Source organism: Heteronotia binoei, chromosome 21 (genome assembly GCF_032191835.1).
Source record: "Heteronotia binoei isolate CCM8104 ecotype False Entrance Well chromosome 21, APGP_CSIRO_Hbin_v1, whole genome shotgun sequence".
In the NCBI taxonomy this organism is placed as follows: domain Eukaryota; kingdom Metazoa; phylum Chordata; class Lepidosauria; order Squamata; family Gekkonidae; genus Heteronotia; species Heteronotia binoei.
The window spans coordinates 102337962-102357384 of NC_083243.1; the positions used below are offsets into that span (position 1 = coordinate 102337962).

A 19423-nucleotide genomic window follows, 5' to 3' on the forward strand; every position below is an offset into this window, starting at 1 on the left:
CCTTGGTGTCTTCCCACCCACCCAAGGCAGCTATTTTCTGTGGGGTAATTGATCTGATTTCATATTTCCATTTCCTCCCCCCCCCCTGCAGCCTTTACCTGGGAAAAGTACATTCTTTCTCCACAGTGTGGATCAAAGCAGCTTAAATAATTTTCCTCTCCCCCTTTTGATCTGCACAATAACCCTGTGAGGTAAATTAGGCTGAAAGTCTGTGACTGGTCTGAAATCATACTGTGAACCAAAGCAGGATGGAAGCAACCTCAGCAGGGTATAATGACACAGAGTCCACCCTGGGGAGCTAACCTCTGCCATCTGGAAATCAGTTGTAATTTTGAGTGATCTCCAGCCCTCACCTGAAGAGTAAGAAACCAAGGTGAAACACAGATAAGAGTGGCAGAGATACAAAGCAATACTTCCGTGTATAAATTAGTCTGAATTGTGCTTCTGAACGCTAACATAAAAAAAGTTACTCTAACACAAAAATATAACTGGCATTATCAAAATATATTTATAGCAAATGAAACATCAACAGGAGAAGAGCCAAATGCCTAATGATGTGTATATATATATATATTAAAAGTCCACAGAGGCAATTTCCTTTTTCTTAAGTCAATTGCATAAAAGGCGCAGGTTCAGTCTCCTGTGAAGCAAATAGAACGAAGGACCACCTTAAGAACACCAAGGGTAATGAGCAAATGTCAGCTGGTCAATGTAGAAAATTTCTATTTTTACTGCATAAGAGCTAAACGAGGTATCTGGAAATTCAGAACCCGTTTTCACCTTCCAGGCTTTCTCTAAGCTCCAATCATGACAAGGCACTTCTCACTAAGATCCATAGTTTCCGTTTTTTACAGTTTTACAGCCCCAGGCTAGTTGTGGATGCCGATGTGGTCTGGCAGCAGGGAGGATACTGACTTTGACAGCCATACAGTTTCAGTTCAGATATTCCAGTTTCAGACATTGGTGTTTGCTGCTCTGGACCAGACAGCAGTCATCTTTCCCCACAGCATACTAAAAAAAAAAAGAATAGAAATGTCACTTTCAAAACTACATTAGTTATTTCATATCACTAATGTAGAAACTGTGTTTTAAAATCTACTTAAATGGCAAAAATGATGTAGAAAATGTAAATGGCATATGTGTGGGGACAACCCCCCCAAAGAATACCCCCACAAGTGAACAGGAAAAAAAACTCCAAATTAAAACAAAAAGGTCATGAGTCCACCAAGCAAAAGCAATTATCGGGCTCACTATACACTATTGTGAAACAATTCTGGACTGCTTCTGCATTATTATTATTGCACAGGAGAGTAACTTCTCTGTAAATTATAATTCCTGTGCATTGTTAGCAAAACAATGGTGTGGCAAATACATAGTTACACCTGGCATTGCTTGCATCTGTAAATATTAGAACTGTTAATCTCCCTTGGCTTCATTCTTAGTTTCTTCTTAGTCCATTAGATATCAATTTCTCAAAATTCAGACTGAAGTCCTAGAGTTGGAAGGAGCCTTATAGTCAAATCCTTGTTTTTATGCAGGAAATCCAAAATTAGAACATTCCCAACAGATGACTGTCCTGCTACTACCAGCCAATGAGGGAGAAAGAGCCCCCATTTTGTAATAGATTTCATTTTCATACTGCTCTACCATTAGTAGTTTTCTCTACTAATGGAGAGCCAGTTTGGTGTAGTGGTTAAGTGTGCGAACTCTTATCTGGGAGAACCGGGTTTGATTCCCCACTCCTCCACTTGCACCTGCTAGCATGGCCTTGGGTCAGCCAGAGCTCTGGCAGAGGTTGTCCTTGAAAGGGCAGCTGCTGTCAGAGCCCTCTCCAGCCCCACTCACCTCACAGGGTGTCTGTTGTGGGGGAGGAAGGTAAAGGAGATTGTGAGCCGCTCTGAGACTCTTCGGAGTGGAGGGCGGGATATAAATCCAATATAGAGCCGGTTTGGTGTAGTGGTTAAGTGTGCGGACTCTTATCTGGGAGAACCGGGTTTGATTCCCCACTCCTCCACTTGCACCTGCTGGAATGGCCTTGGGTCAGCCATAGCTCTGGCAGAGGTTGTCCTTGAAAGGGCAGCTGCTGTGAGAGCCCTCTCCAGCCCCACCCACCTCACAGGGTGTCTGTTGTGGGGGAGGAAGGTAAAGGAGATTGTGAGCCGCTCTGAGACTCTTCGGAGTGGAGGGCGGGATATAAATCCAATATCTTCTTCTTCTTCTTCATCTTCTTCTTCTTATGTTCAAACAAATTTTAACCTCCTCTAACTGAAGCCGATTAGATCTAGTCTTACCTTCTGGGGCAACAGAGAACAAATTTCTGCTCTCTTCCATGTGACAGCCCTTCAAAAATAACATGATTCTGAAATTCCCTGTCTTCACCAGTCTAAATTTTCCCATTTCCTTTCATCTTTCTTCATTGGACATTTTTTTTCCAGATGCCCCCCAATGATCTTCATTGTTCTCTTTTAACTGTTCTGCTTTTTCTACACCCTTCTTAAATGGTGACACCCAGAACCAGATAGTATTTCAGAAGAGGTCTGGCTAGTGTGGAGTAGCAGTATATTTTACTCAATATATATAGTTCAATACATATTACTCAGTATATATAGCTCATCTGCTTCTTGAATTTTTTGTGCACTTCCATTTTAATGATGTAATATTTTGGCAGGCAACTTTGTGCTATCATGAGTGTTTATTTTCATTGCGTTGCCATCTTCTGTCAGTGGGAGAAGAATTTTTAGTTTCATTAGGTATTAACTCACTGATCCCTCCTTTCTGACCAACATTTTAATTGTTGTTTTTATGTCTCTGTGTGTATCTCAGCTCTATTTTTTATTATTTTAATGTTTTTGTGTGTGGGTTTTGGTTTTAATGATTTTACAATGTGATATTATCTATGCTTTAATTTGTTAGCTGCGTTGGGGGCCCACACAGATATATCCATACAAATTTTTATCTTATCTTTGTTCAATTTCTAACCCTCCCTCCCCCATGAGTGAGTTTAGGGTGGGTTACAACAATACATAAACATAATCCAATATTAATAATAAAACAGAACGTACAAATAATACATCAATTAATTAAAACCATATGTTCTTATCAATGGCACAATTTAATTGATCCATCTTCATTTTCTCCTGCGTGGGCTCCCAATACGCATGCAGGTGGGTGACAGCTGATACTAAGGGGGGGGGACATGCAGATGAAAGACACTGCACATTGAACACAGCAAGGACAAGCAACACAAGGCAAACAAGCAAGCAACATAAGTAGACAAACAGGAAACATTCTCGAAGCAAGCCAGAAATACAGGGGAGGCCAATATAAATAGATCTCTGCTGCCTCAACCACATTTTGCAGGCCATATGGAATTGTATTAAGTCCTGCAGGGCCTGGCTCTCAATAGAGTGGTCAAGGCTAAGTGAACATCTTCAGAGCTGGGGATCACCAGCTGATCTTGATCCAATGAGTGTAGTGCTCCTTGAGGGACATACCAGGAGAGACAGTGAAGGTATGTTCGCTCCAGACCTTTAAAGGTTAAAACAAAATACTTGAACTTGACCCAGTATTCAACTGGAAGCCAGTGCAGCTGGCAAAGCACCAGTTCGTTGTATATGTGTTTTTAATGGTGTTCCTGTAAGGACACATGCCACTGCATTCTGGATCAGCCCTGCATAGAGTGAGTTACAGTAATCCAGTCTGGAGGTAACCATTGCATAAATCACTGTGGCTAGGTCAAGGAGAGAGAGGTAGGAGTCTCCGTCTGGGTCAGTTATGCTCTATATTCTTGCTGCTTGGGGGGGCAACAGTGGGAGGGCTTCTAGTGTCCTGGCCTCATTGATGGCATCTGGTTTTTTGGCCACTGTGTGCCACAGAGTGTTGGACTGGATGGGCCACTGGCCTGATCCAACGTGGTTTCTCTTATGTTCTTATTGATGGCAACCCAGCCCAAAATTCCCAACCAACTGGGCATGGAGGTGCATATAAATGTTAAATTCTACAGGGCCTGCAAAACAGAGTTGTTCTGCTGGGTCTATAGTTGAGGGTAGTATTGGCCCTTAGTTGATAGGCTATAGCTAATTTCTGGAGTCCTCCCTCCCCTCCCCCCTTGTCCCCCTTCTTAGATGTTTGCTTACTGAGCCCATGTACAAATTTTAATGCCATCTTGAATTTTACAGAAGTTGCTTTATCGATTTTATTGTACTTATTAATTAATTGTATTGTGAATATGCTTGTATATTAAATTGTATATGTATATTGTATATTATCACCACCTACACAATTTGGATTACATGTGTGTGCAAATTAGGTACCATCAAGTAGCTTCAGATCTATGGCTACCCTATGAATTAATGTCCTCCAAAACATCCTATGGTTAACATCCCTGCTTAGGTCTTGCAAACTTCCTTTATAGAGTGAATCCATATAATGTCAGGTGGTCTTCTTTTCCTGCTGCCTCCAAATTTTCCTAGCATTATAGGGATAAGTGGGAAAATCAAGCTCCACAGGTAGAAGACATTGCACACATGAAAACAGCCCGGAAGTCATAGTTTGTGATATGGACAAAATAAAGTATGACTTGCCATTAAGGTGCTTACTTTTCTACCACCTAGTAAGAAGCAGGGACCATGTGAACCTGAGGATTCCCCGAGCTTAGTCCAATAACAGTGCTGTAAATCTTGCCTTAGAGCCCATGGTTGCTCTTATTTCTTCATTTCTCCTCAAAAGAACAGCAGTCTAGCTCGCTTCCCCCGAGCCCTGCCGCCATAAGCCTCAAGGGGGCTCATTTTGCGGCATCTCCCGGCGGGAGGGTGGCACCCGCACGGGACACATATCAAATGAAAGAGGGGGCGCAGGGCTATCAGAAACAGCCGGCGGAGGGAGTCGGGAGAGCACCCCACTGGGGGATCCACACCCCGAAAGTGATGAAGGTGGCGCAGATAGAGCCAACAGAGCAAACAGGACAAAATAAATAGGCTGCATTATGCAGCACAGTTGAGAAAGTGCCTTATCCCATATACTGATGAAGTATATACAGGATTTCAGAACAAAATTGTTTCCGGCGGTGATATTTGGGGGATTTTTGGGGATGTCACAGGAAGTGCTGTGAAGTCACTTCCTGTTTCCGGCAGTGGCATTTGGGGGAAATGATGTCATTTGGGGGAAATGATGTCACAGGAAGTGATGTCACTTCCCATTTCCGGCAGGTGACACGGGGAAATGATGTCACAGGAAGTGATGTCACTTCCTGTTTCCTGTGGTGGCATGACGTCACCGGAAGTGACGTCACTTCCTGTTTCCGGCGGCGCGCGCGCACCCCTACCTTCCCCCCCCCCAACATGTCCCTGGCTGGCCTTCAGACATTATGGTCACCCTAATCCTAAATGCTTATTAATAGTCAAGAAATCATGAATTAAGCTATCCCAAACACTTGGATGAGCCAGTCCATCCTGCATCTGATATTCAGTGGTGGGAAGAAACAACCAAGGCTTTGAAGATAAGGGTAACAAGCAAGAGAGAGAAAAGTTCTTTTGGAATCGGCTGAACACCATTCTCTCACAAGACTTAGGGTACAAAATTCTAGTCTGTTTCTGAAATTCCTTTGCAATAAAACAAATATTTTGAGGTTCCCCACAGAGTGCCCTGAAAGACTGAAGTATTCTCCTACAGCAGGGGTGGCCAACGGTAGCTCTCCAGATGTTTTTTGCCTACAACTCCCATCAGCCGCAGCCAGCATGGCCAATGGCTGGGGCTGATGGGAGTTCCAGCACAAAAAGTAATTAGAGTTTTCAGTATTTTTCTTTTCTCTTTTTCTTTTGTGAAGACACAGAGTTATACTTGAATCAAGATAAATAAATTGTTATGCAGTTTTATGTTTGGATCATATTACTATTTAATTTTAGATTCTAACCTTTTAGCCATAAAACTGTTAGTATTTAAAATACCTGAGAAGATTACCCCCTTTAGTTCATTTGTTTGTATTTGTAAACCTGGAACAACATTCCATGTTCCCTGTTTACAGACTTGTTCTTTTTACAAATTCTATGTATTTTGCTAATTCTATGTAATTGGGTTAAGATTCACTGCTTAAGTTATATGAAAATTCTTAAGTGATATGAAAATAAATATTGTAATAAGGCAGAACCTAACATTTAAGTTCTATAATAAAGTTGTTTTAATATACCAGCTTTTAGAAGGCTACATTCAAATAGTACATTCAAACAGTGGAAGAAGGCTAACTTTGTAAAGGGACAGAGAATGATATGTAAATGTTGCAGAGGGTTTTTAGGTGGTTTTTAGGAGCTACCATTGGCCACCCCTTTCCTACATGCTTCTCAGTTTTGTGATTCTTGATCTCAGATTTGTGTCCATTTATCATTTAGTGTAGGGTTTGACCTGTTTGCCCTATGTAGAGAACTGATGGGCATTGTTGGCATGTAATGGCATATACAATGAGCCTGCCTTGGCGGGGAGGGCGGGGTATAAATAAAAACTTACTTAATGTTAGAAGATGAGCAAATAAATGAGCTTGAGATGGTGTCATTGAGGTTGTTAGGTTCAGTGATTGTGTTGCCTGGGTGTATGTGGCAGCAAAGCTAGCATCTGAGTTTATTGCAAACTGATACCAGTGTTCATGTTCAAATCAGGGCCGTAGGCAGGATTTGGAGAGTCAGGGGGCCTTGGGATTTTTGAGGGGGCACTCAAGCTCCCCCCCCCCTGCCGCAACACTGCCGCTGGCTTGAGGGCTGCATCCCCAGCCTCCTCCTCCCTCCCTTCCCCACTATTTCAATACCAGGGAAGGGGCGGTGGAGTGGCCGTGGCTTCCTGGGCTATTTAAAGCCCATCCGTCGATCAGCTGATCGCAGGTAAAACAGTGCCAGAGTCTTGCAGCTCCTATGCTGGCCTTCTGGCGTGATCGCTATCAGTGCTGGGTGAAGGGGCAACAGTAGCACGAAGGACGAGCCATCAAAAATGTGGCCATGGCCACTGCTTCCTTCTCCCTTCCTTCCTGGATCATGTAAGAAGGAAGGGTGGAGGTGGTGGTAGCAGCAGTGGCCACACTTTCAGCGGTTCATCCTTCCCACTGCAGCTGCCCCCTCATCCCACACTGATAGCGATCATGCTGGAGGGGCAGCACGGGAGCTGCAAACCTCCGGCACCATTTTACCCTTCATCTGATCGTAGGGGGGCTTTATATAGCCCAGGAACCCACGGCTACTCCACCGCCCCTTTCTGGGCATTGAAATGGTGGGGAGGGGAGGGAGGAAGAGGCTGGGGAGCCAGGAAAGGACCCTTGCAGCCCTCAAGCTACTGGGGAGGGCCCAATTCAGCCCCCACCTGAAGTCAGGGGGCTGTGCCCCCGCAGGCCCCCTTGTGGTTATGGGACTGGTTCAAATTATATGTTGTATTATTGTGGGTAAGGAGTTGTTTAAGATTGAGGGGCTACCTGTGGGCAAGAAAAAGTTTGCACCCCAGTACTTGTGAAAGAGAATTATCATTATCCAGTAGAGGTTGTAATTTGTTAAAGCATTTTAAGTTGAGAGCTGTATGTGAGTGTGACCATTAGTGGTGTTCTGTTATTGGGCTTCTTCACATGACGAATGTTTGCAAGTGGATTTTGCCATTTTTACACAGTAAAAATCCAGTTGCAAGGAGCATTATTTCATGTGTGTAAACACACTCAGTGACTCTTTGGGGCCCGTATTGCAACAGGTTTTCTTTGGGTACTGATGAATTCAAGAAACAGATTAACAAGAAACAAACCAGAATGGGAGATTGCTGAATTACAATTACTCTACACAATGGAACCACCCAGGGTTTAACAGAGAATTTGGCTTCTTATCTCACTACACATGCTAAGTCACTCAGTTCTGTCATCTGTTTAACTCTTTTATTGTCTGCATGTTAATTTGCTGCAATTCACAGGTCTTATTATCTGCTTTAATTTGATTTTTGCTATACTTATCACTCAGCTACTTATGCATCTTGTCTCTAATTAGCCCTTCATTGCAACTAATCCTCCACCTCATATATATAATGCTTCGTGAAGTCTGTTTCGATGTATCTTTAAGGTGTGCATATATACCCAGAATTAAATTTTGCTTATACCCAGAATTAAATTTTGCTGGTCTTAAAGGTGCCACTGGACTCAAACTTTGTTCTATTGCTTCAAACCAACATGGCTACCCACCTGAATCTATCTGAATATGGAAATTTCCATTATTAATCTTGGTTGGTAGTCACTGATCGACCTATCTTCCACAAATCTATATAACCACTTTACGTTCGCCTAATGTCATCTGGAACAAGGCAGTCTTCCTACATGTGGCAAATAGAAACATCCATTGCACCTACTTTCTCAGGCCATACATATATTAAAAGAGTGAAAGGGTTGCTAAAAGGACTCGGGAAAATGGCAGAGTAGCTGAATTATTTGTGCTTGTCTTCTCTGTAGAAGATGTGTGCACCAGTTGCATTCTTTGCAAGTTTCTTCTCTGTCACCTCACCCTTATGGTAGTCCACCACTGTGCTTTTCCCATAATCATCCGTTGTGGAAAAGGTCCCTGAGACACAGTATAAGGCACCATCTCTGCCAACCTTTCGAAAGGCATAGTTATATTGCTCCAATAGGCCTTTTTAAAAATTGTTTTTGTGCAGTCTAATAATTAGGCTTTAGATAGTTTGCAGCAGCTCGCTAATTGGCAGCTGTGCTTTCACAGCTTGATATACTGTGCTATTCTTGCTGTATTTTGATTTTTGTTTTGAGACCATTTTTGTATGCTGCCTAGGGCTTATATGCAGGGCCGGCCCTAGGGCCCACAGCACCCCAGGCAACCTTGCCACCTGCTGCCCCCCCCCCACACTCTCCCTGCCGGCCCTTTGGGGCGGGGAGGGAGGTGAAGGAGGCCTGGAGAAGCGGCGGCAAAGGGGGAAGAAGGCAGCAGCTATCTGGGGTGGGGAGAAAGGGGAAGAAAGTGGGGAGAAGCAGCGGAAAGGGGGAAGAAGACAGTGATTTGGGGCGGGGAGGGAGGGGAAAGAGGATGGGAGAAGTGGCGGAACAGGGGAGAAGGCAGCAGCGATTTGAGAAGGAGGGAAGCAGCAGCAAAGGAAAGAAGCAATTCGGGAAGGGAGGGGAAGCAATTTTTTAAAACAAAAAGGTGGGGGTGCCTAATTTGGTGCCCCTCCGGGGCTGGTGCCCTAGACAAGTGCCTTGTTGGCCTAGTGGAAGAGCCGGCCCTGCTTATATGGAAAAGTTAGATGGTTTCTTAAAATAGTATACTGGACAGTTACCAGGACCCTAGATAAGGTTACTGTGAGACACTGTCTATGAGTATGCACAAAAAACTTATCAGAAATGAAAACTAGCCCAACATTCCTGGGAGAGAACTGTTTCTTCCAGAAGTGCTCGTGATATAGCGGTTTTGGAAAGCATGTACTGACTCCCAGTTCTTTTCTGGGTATAATTCAAATGGCTTGGGAACAAGGAACTGTTAACACTTCCCGCAGTCCTGTCCATAAAAAGTACTTGATCAGAGGACCTCATCTGCTATCAGGAATCAGTTACCAAACAAAGTAGGTGTTCTAATCCAATTCTTATGGAAACTGCATTGAGTAACCACCATTGTGTAGTTATACTCAAGGAACCAGACCAGGCAAGCGTTAGTCATGCTTTCCATGAGTTTGCAAACACAGCGCTATAACGCAATGGGTCAGTATGGCAGGTCCCAGATGTCAGATTGTTTCAAAATAGGTAAAGTGCAGATGACTGGGGAAGGCAATGACAAACCATCCTGTAAAAGTCTGCCTTGAAAACATCATGATGCAACATCACCCGAGTCGGAAATTACTGGTGCTTGCACAGGGGACTACCTAGATAGAGAGACATTCTTACCAGAGAGCCAGTTTGGTGTAGTGGTTAAATGTGCGGACTCTTCTCTGGGAGGACCGGGTTTGATTCCCCACTCCTCCACTTGCACCTGCTGGCATGGCCTTGGGTCAGCCATAGCTCTGGCAGAGGTTGTCCTTGAAAGGGCAGCTGCTGTGAGAGCCCTCTCCAGCCCACCTCACAGGGTGTCTGTTGTGGGGGAGGAAGGTAAAGGAGACTGTGAGCCGCTCTGAGACTCTTTGGAGTGGAGAGTGGAATATAAATCCAGTATCATCTTCTTTACCAACAGAGGGCCAGCAGCAATTTAATCACAATTCCAGGTACTGGTTTAACATTTTGTAATGAATGCAATCAGGTCCTAAGGCTATCTTGCCAGACGAATGCAATGCCATACTTAAATTCCAGCTGTGAAAATGGTAGGCTATATTTATTCTCTTTGCAAGAGTAAAGGAAACTGGACAGGTTTCAATCATATGTGGTTGGTGAGATAGGCCAGTGGGGACTTGATGACATCAATAAATAGCTTCTTAAGAGAAGGCTCAATTCCTTCAACCATAACAGAGGCTGTCTTCAAACCTCTTTTAATGAATTGGTGTCATGAATAAATCATTATTTCCTGTTCCAAATACTATTCTAAGGAAAAGCCCTTGAAAGGGGCTGGCTATACAAGTTGTTGTTTTTTTGTGCTAAAACCAGGGGTAGTTTTGTAGAAAAATAGGTGGTGCTCATCCAGGCATTGTTATGCAGCTGCACCTAATATTCAATGGACAAGGTAGGCAGGTGGGGAGAAAGAGGAGGAACCTTCAGAAAGGTTCAGGAGCTGTGCTCCTGGGAGCTCCTGCTGAATTCAAGGACTGGCTAAAACTGAATACTTAGATCCTTTTCAGTCTAGGTTCTGAACTGATCAAGGTATGGAAACTGAACACACACTTGAACCTGGCTTATACGGAGTCAGGCTGGTCTATCAAGGTCAATATTGTCTACTCTAGCTAGCAGAACCTCTCCAGGATCTCACAAAGAGGGCCTTCACACCACCTATTTTTTTCCTTTTCACTGGAAATACTAGAGGTTGAAGCTGGGATCTTCTGCATGCAAATCTGATGCTCTGCCATTTAGACATGTCTCCACCCCTACTTTGGTCATCCTGATAGATTATCTATGTGAAGAAATGCAGTTTCTTCTGAGACATTTGAGATGAGCAAAGCTTCCACTGCGTGTTTTAAAAGTCCCCGCCCCCCCTCTGAGCAGAGAACAGGCATGGGAGGAAAGTGCAGTTGGTTTCCAGACATACCTTAGTTCATCTTCAATCAAATGCTAATAGTTCTGGCAGGAGAGAAAATGTGTAGGTCCAGATCTTCCCCTTCCTCCTAGCAGGAAACAGAGGTTTGGAGGACTTGAATCTAGCAAGGCTTCAGGACTAATCTCAAGGAAGAAAATGCAGAAAATGCCTCCTTGACCTGCCCTGGCCAGGGCAGTGGGTAGATAAACAGATCTGATAAAACCTCCTTGCCGCAGGAAGTTCTCTATCTCATCTGGGAAGGCATCCATTGATCACATGCTCACCTAAAGAACTGAAAGAAGCTTCAAGGTAATGATAGCTGTGTAGGAATTTGTAACTACCTAAGCAAAAGGGGCCTGTCTTATATTTTAACATCTGATAGGGCATGTATAGAGAGAGGGACAGAGGATTTGCAGTTTTCCCATTTCTTTTTGTTCCCCTGCTCAATCTGGTCTGGCTCTAAAAGTATACTTGTAAACATTTTTTTAATAAATATTTTATAACTTTTGATGCTGGAAGTTACTAATACTATTCTTCCAGAAGTATGGGAGAACTACTATATGGCATTGTATGGGACATCAGATGAGGTGGTTTGCTCGCTGGAGGATTGTCAGGAATTGCCAGAGTGGCCTCCAGTTGAGCCTTCAGAAATAACTTTTGATGCTGGAAGTGGTTCTCTGTACCACACAGACATCTACCATCTCAGACAAGCTATTTTAAAAGGAACACCAGGGTGAAAGCCAGGCTATTCCCCAAGAGGCACACAAGGCAGTAAATTATCCCCATGGTGACCAGGTGCTGGGCAGCAGGAGACAAAGATGCAAGGCCTCAGAAGTTGGTGGGGAAGCTAAGAGTCCTGACCCTTCCAGTGGACAATTCCATACACAGGTCAGGGTGATGGCAGTGGCCTACCAGAGAGTGGAAGTTCTCCATACCCTCTAGGTATGGAGAAACACCTAGAACAGGATGAAATAGGGGCTGAAGGCTGGTTCCACCAGTATTTACAATAGTCAACTGACAGGACTGCATCTCTGCTAGTCTTTCCAGACTTCTGCCCTTTGCTACCTTCCTTTGACTATGGAACAAACTAAACATTACTATTTTTAAGGAGCTGGATCACTGTGCCCTTCTACTAAGCTTTGTAGGATATTGATCTAGATGGGCCTTATGTTTGATTAAACAGGGAGCTTCTTATATTTGTAATTAATTCAGATTACATGGAATGGGGGGGGGCTTTTCTATGGAGGGCAAAAGAGCGTTGTTGGTGTCTGCTTGTTGTTTGTTCAGTATGCAAATTTGTATTCCTGCTGGAGTAGGATGCATCATTCACGAAAGAGTATTTGGGCTGGATAACGGCTGTGCTCCTAAACAATCAGGTTCACAGACAGGGCATACTCCTGGCTTTGGTTACGCTTCCATGTTCTCAAATAGCAGCTGTGGCCAGAAATGCTTTTAACAGGCTACTGCTAGTTTGTTAGCTCTTCCATTTTCTGGAAAATAAAGGTTAAGCCACTGTTTTGCATTCCCTAGTAACTGTAACACTTTATACATAGCTACCATTGAAGCAAGTTCAGAAACTTGCTGTGGTTCAGAATATAGTACTTTTTTTTTTGTCAATGGGTGGTTTCATGGTGTATAGTTATTAAACCAATACTGCAGGAGCTTCACTGACTTTCTGAACCAAATTCAAGTTGCTGAATTGTTATTGAACTTTCAAATATGCTGTTAGATGCTTTGTTGGCCTGATAGCAGAAAAGCAGGGTATACCTGGCAAGAGTGTAGATTTTCCTGTGGTAAAGCTGAAAAAGGAATAACAGATGATTGGAAATTCAGGGAAATGGTTTTGGTTATACAGGCTGGCTTAACTCTTTTACTGTTTTTGTGGAAATGTGAAGTGTAGACTGAAAACAAATGTCACAGACACTATTGAACAGGTTTTCATAATATATATTACACAACAGCCATGAGCACAGCAGATGAATTAGCAGCAAGGAAAACAGTTTTTCCAAGCTACAAAATATTGTCATGTGATTGTAAGAAAATATGACACCCCCACACAACCAAACCAACGCTTGAGAAAACTGTCTGAATCTCTTCCAAGAAGTGACTAATAATATTACATTCATTAATGTAATAAACAGGGCTGCAAAGAATATGGGATCTTTGGACTAGAGCAAACTGGGTTTGCATGCTGCCTACTCAAGCAAAGAAATCGCTGACTCACCTTCTCTGTCTAACACACTTCATAGAAACCTCCTTGAACCCTGTTTTGGAAATAGGTGGGCTAAAAATGCTGTAAATAAATAAATTGGTGGCTATGAGCATAAACCAGAAAAGCCCAATCCCTCTGAACTCCTCAGTGGAAAACCAGGATACAGACTGATAAAATAGTCAGTATGACCGCTTTACGTAATCAGAATGAGAACTTTTTTTATTGATGAGGCAGACTCTGAACCATACAAATACTTTTTAATTATTCCTTGCTTTAATTGTTCATGTCCCACACAGAAACAAAAGTATTTAAAATTTGGGCTGTATTTTCACAAAATGTTAAAATCTCTCTTTGGATTTAACATTTTGTGAAAATGTTAAATCCTGCAGCTATGTATGCACTTAATAAAGCCTTTGATGCTATATGGTACACAAGGGGTCCCACAGGCAGCCTGCAGGCATCTGAAATCTTTTCCGGAGCTTGCTAAGCATTTTTGGGGAAGTGGGCGTGGCCAGGAGTTGCTTGTGCACAGCAGTGCTTCAGACTGGCCAGGAGAGTTCTGAGTGGCTCTGCAGATGGGGAAAAAACTGCTTCAGTGGCCACATGGACCTCCACTTCTGAATGGAAACTGCCTCAAGTTTTCACCATTATCCTCCCCTCCTACCTGTTTCGCCTGGGGCAGGGGGAGGTAAAAAAAAAAAGGAAGGGGTCTTTAAAAGGAGATCTTCTTGTAATCCTCCTTAGATTTACATGCAAATTAAAAAGGTAAAGGTAGTCCCCTGTGAAAGCTCCAGTTGTTTCTGACTCTGGGGTGATGTTGCTTTCACAATGTTTCCACGGCAGACTTTTTAATGGGGCGGTTTGCCATTGCCTTCCCCAGTCATCTCCACTTTCCCCCAGCAAGCTGGGCACTCATTTTACTGACCTCAGAAGGATGGAAGGCTGAGTCAACCTCGAGCCGGCTACCTGAACCCAGCTTCCACCAGAATCAAACTCAGGTCGTGAGCAGAGGGCTCCGACTGCAGTACTGCAGCTTTACCACTCTACGCCACAGGGCTCTTTACCCAATGTGTTGGTCTTTACCCAATGCTTTAATATTTTGTTCATGTTTATTTTAAGCAATGTATTTGGAGTGTTGGTAATACATATTTTGGTAACTCTTAAAAATCATTTATTTTTCTATCAAAATCTGACCAGAATTTTACTGTACACATTACATATGCAGTCCATCAGCACCAGCAGTCATTGTTAAAATTAACAGCACAGGCTGAAAACATCTGAGCTCATGAGGAAGGGCTCATCTAAAGCTAAGAAGCATTTCCCCCTTTTGCATTAAGCATGTCAGATGCTTGCAAAATGAAAACAGAGCCACATGAGGGTTTCTTAGCTAGCTCAAGTAAGCATTTTGTGTGTATGCAAAAAATGTTAATTTTAAAGGCATCCCATTAAACAGTTTTTTCTCTGAAATGCTGAAGAGCTATTTTCTGAATTATGCATTACTTCACTCAGAGATTATTTTCAGTTATGTATAACCTCAGTCCACCTTCCATGGCAGCCATTTTGTGATTGTTCCACCACTTGTGGAAACCATTTTGTGGTCTCTCCCACCACCCTCTGTCAGCATTCCAAATGTGCCCCCAGGGTGAAAAAGCTTGGCGGCACCTGTGGTACACATTTTGAGAGAATAAAATACTGGACTTGGGAGCAGGAATGCCTGAGTTTGACTCCCTGTTCAGCCATGAAACTTAATGAGTGACCTTGGATCAGCAAGCCAACCCTAACTGTAGTGAGGAATATACATGTGAAGAATTATGGAATTTAACTGTTTCATAGGGGGGATAAGTGGCAGGGTTAATGCAAACTCTGCTTTTAACAAGCAGAGTTAAACCTTGATTGGGCCAGGGAGACAGCTAAGAGCAAACTTTTCTTTACGTTCTTAAGGAGTTGTACAATGAAACTTAGCCATGTTTACAGAAAAATATATGTTACTTCCACTGCTTTGTAACTGTGAAGTTTTTTGTAACGTAGAGCAAATGTAAATCAAAAAATTTCTTTCCAGTTTAAAAAATACAGAGGGGAGGGAATGATACTCACAAAGGGATCTATTCCCCATCTTAGCTTCCTTCTCCCTTCCTCCAGTGTTGTGGCTACCAAGGCTGCCACATCTCCTGACCACCTCCCCAGTCATTGATGGGCCAAGCATGCCTCCTGACCTCCATCACCCAGCCTTCCATGGCTTCTTTCTCTTCCCCTCCCCTGCCTTGATACTGAGCAGAAGAAGCTCCTGACCTCCACTGAACTTGCATGGCTTCCAGCCACCCCACCACTGCCCACGGCTGGGGTCACCATGGCTCCCAGCTCCCTCCCATAACTGTTGCTGGCGTTCAGCCTGCTATAACTCCCAACCACAACCCACTGCAGCCAGTGACAGCGGAAATACTGGCATGACTCCCTGCCTCTGCCATTGCCCCCCCCTCCTTGCTCCACAACACACCATCACTGTCACTACTGCCTGCACTATTAGGCCCATCAATAGAGGAAGAGTCTGCATGCACAGACTACCCCCCCCCCCCCAATATGTTTTTCATTTATCTGCAAACCTTGGATGTCCTCCAAGGTTGCAGAATTATCTGGTTTAGTCACTGTGGGCCCAATTTGTGGATTTATGTATCTGCTAATGAGCTCACATGTGACTATTAGATTATACTGGGAAGAGTTACCAGAAGCCAAACTACATGAGACATGGAAGATGTATTATTTAACATCCTAACTTCTAACCAAGGGGCTCCAAATTTTACCATAGTAGTATCTTGGGAAAGGGGGTACTTAACTCCCTGCTGTCCCAAACTCAATGCACATACCACCAAGCCTAAAGCTATTACTACTCTCAAGAGAAAAAAAATACATGCATCATTCTTTTTAACATCTCATGTTGGAACAAAATCAGACTCATTCTAAATATGTTTGTGTTGAAGATTGTGCACCCTTTCAAACTCATGGCCACCATCAATCTATCTAAAAAAGATAAGTGGCAAAAATTCAATTCTTTTTTTCAATGCCCCTGCCAACCTGGTAGAGCAGTCCTCTCAAAGACTGCCTCTCTCAGGTGACTTGAACAGCTCTGGGTGTGTTTTTAAAACGTGTGCAGTATCTGTTTCTAGGACATGATGTCCATCTGTACATGGGTGTCTGCTTACAAATATGAATCACCGTCACTGGATTAGGGTATTTCTTTCCATGGGAATTTAGCTGCTAATTTTATTTGGTTGTTTCCTATCTTTCTCATCATACCCCATGTAAATGTTTTCATTTTTTAATATTTACCACCCGGGGGAGCCTGATTTGAGTGAAAAGATGCATACAAAAGTTTTAAATAAATAAATAAATAAATAAAACATTGACTGTTTCATTTATGCATCATTATGGAATGGATATATAAAATTACAAAAAAAAAATTAGCAGCTTGAATTAAGTGTGAATGTTGAAGCTATGCTTCAGAGGGTAGCCAAGTTAGTTTGAAGTAGATGAATTAGATTCAAGTACAGCAGCACCTTTTCAGACCAACAAGATTTTATTTATTATTTTAAATTTATAATCCACCCTTCCCACAATGGGTACAAGTTTTCCGAGGAAGGAAACTTTCCCAAAAGCTTATACCCCATAAATCTTGGTGATGCTACTGGACTCAAACCTGCCTAATTTAAACCAAGAATAGTATTCGCTACTATGTGGCATTCCTGGAAAAAGTGATCTTCCAAGTAAAATATTCATCTTTATACCTAGTACCCCCCCCCCCCAAAAAAAAACCCTGTTGTTATCCATTTATTTATATAGGATTTCCCAGTGATTACATCTAGATATTGTGATATATAATATAAATTATTTTTAAAGCACTATCTCTCTGTGCATTTAGTTTTGGCTATGCATCTGCTCATTACCACACTGCAATGACAAGGAAAGATTTTCAGTACAATGTCAGGAAACGAGTAATTACAAATATATAGGTAAGGAGTAAAGGAGCACACAGAAAGGTAACGTTAAAAATACCACAAACATGCAGTTACTTCAGCAAAACATAAAGGAGACAAGAGAAACAACTCTACCCAGACAGAATGCCTATTTGCTAGCATACTAGAATTAGAACAAGTGAATATAAAAAGGGGGGGGGGGAGAGAACAGTACCACTGACCTGTATATATTTAAGCAAGCTAAAAATATATTTTCAAAGAACCTATGGAGCACCGCGGAAACTATTTCTTCCTCGGAAAACGATATAAGGCGTCAGTCAGCAAAAACAGAAACAGCTGTACGACAGCCAGCCAGAAAATCAATGAAGATGCCGAATCACGACATTTTCACCGACACTGGAAACACAGATCAAGAAACAGCATAGCACAATCTTCTATCTTCAAACATTCCCTTTGCCTCTTAATCAATCACAACATATCCTAAGACAAATATAACTCTGAGCAGCCCCACATGCGGGTCTGTTTACTGCATTTATATCGGGGGGGAAAACAGAGTTCCCAGCACGAACGTTCTCCCCTTATGTCTCTGCGATCCGCCATTACAGGAGGAAGCTGTAGATTGATTTACGGCAGCTCCCAGAATTCTTAGTGCCTACAACTCCCATACTGCTCAGACCCAACTCGAATGTTAACTCTTTTGTTGCCGACAGACAACTTTGTATCACTCAAGCTCCAGTCTATTTCATATACTTCCCGCCACCTCCAGATCTGCTCATACACAACAGTCAGCGCACGACACAATAAACTATTGGCTATCTAAAATCAAACAGAGAGACCACATACGCACACCCTTCAAAGAACTCCCTGACTACGTGGTTTTAAACATTTCTTCTAATAACATCTCCAACTGCAATTACCAAGTGTTTATTAAGAATTAATTCAGTTTTCAACATGTAGCCTCGGATTTCCAGCACAGTTAGAGACACAAAGCTCTTATACATCGCCATGAGCACCATCTATATTTTTATGCACATCTTAAGAAACAGGTGAAATTTCTTAAGAAACCTCAGTACATTAAAGGAACAAAAATACAACACTAGTTTAAAAGAAAAAAGTTCTTAAAATCGCTAGCTCCCTCCACGATCAGCCAAAATATTTTTAAATTAGGCTAATTTAGAAAAGCAGTCCTGCTAATCTCTCTCCTTTATATGACAAATATACATTGAATATATGTATAGTATACTATAGTGCTGCCTTTCAGTCTTTGAACTGACAACGAAATACATCTGTAACAGTGGCAAACTGGAAAATATATCTCTCATATTAGAACAAGTAAACAATATTTAATTTTAAAGAACAAAATGTTTATTGCCAAACAAAGCCTTACTGCAAACTATCTTACACCATAATTAAATCAATCTCTTCAGTATATTTAAAATAACAGCAAAAGTCATTGCCCCCAAAAAGGAGTCTAATTGTTCTCATTTATCTTGCCAAGTTGACTGTAACATTCCACTGACTTCAGCCTGACACACAGCAGAGAAATATGGTTTGTTTAATATCATGCAAAACAAATTCAAATCTTTCATAACAATTTGATCTTTCTCCGTAATTAAAAGTAATCAGAATAATCAAGTTTTGCCAAGTTAATTTGTTTTTATAAACTATTGTAATTTTGTTCCCCCCACTTATTATTTATTTTAGGCCATGAAAACAACAAATATACATGGGTTTCATTTTCTTTAAATGAAACCCACAAAGAACCTTCACACATCTTTGCAACATGTAATTTTCAACGTACTCTTTGGAATACTAAAGTTGTTTTCAAAGCTGAAAACTAGTAGAGAAAAAATATGACAAGAAAATCCTTCCTTCACAACACTGCTTTCCAGATACACATTCTCCATCTCCAAATACAAGAGAAAGCTCAGGCATTCCAAATATCTATTCAGTTACCCACATTTTATTTCTCACTGTAAGAATTTTTATCTGAAGTCCCCCCCCCCGCCCCGCACGCCTGCAAAGAAAAATGTCCACAGACAATCCCAGTTCTTTAATAGCCAAAGTTCCAAAGTTGT

At 42.3% G+C, this 19423-nt stretch overlaps 1 long non-coding RNA gene across 1 annotated transcript; it reads right to left on the reverse strand.

Moving 5' to 3' along the window:
- Nucleotides 1-485: 485 nt before the first annotated feature.
- LOC132589108 (uncharacterized) lies at nt 486-17971 on the reverse strand. Its single transcript, XR_009556544.1, has 2 exons — nt 17567-17971; nt 486-1011 (listed from the first exon to the last, which is right to left on the reverse strand). It is a non-coding gene; the product is annotated as an uncharacterized LOC132589108 (long non-coding RNA).
- Between the last annotated feature and the right edge of the window lie 1452 nt (nt 17972-19423).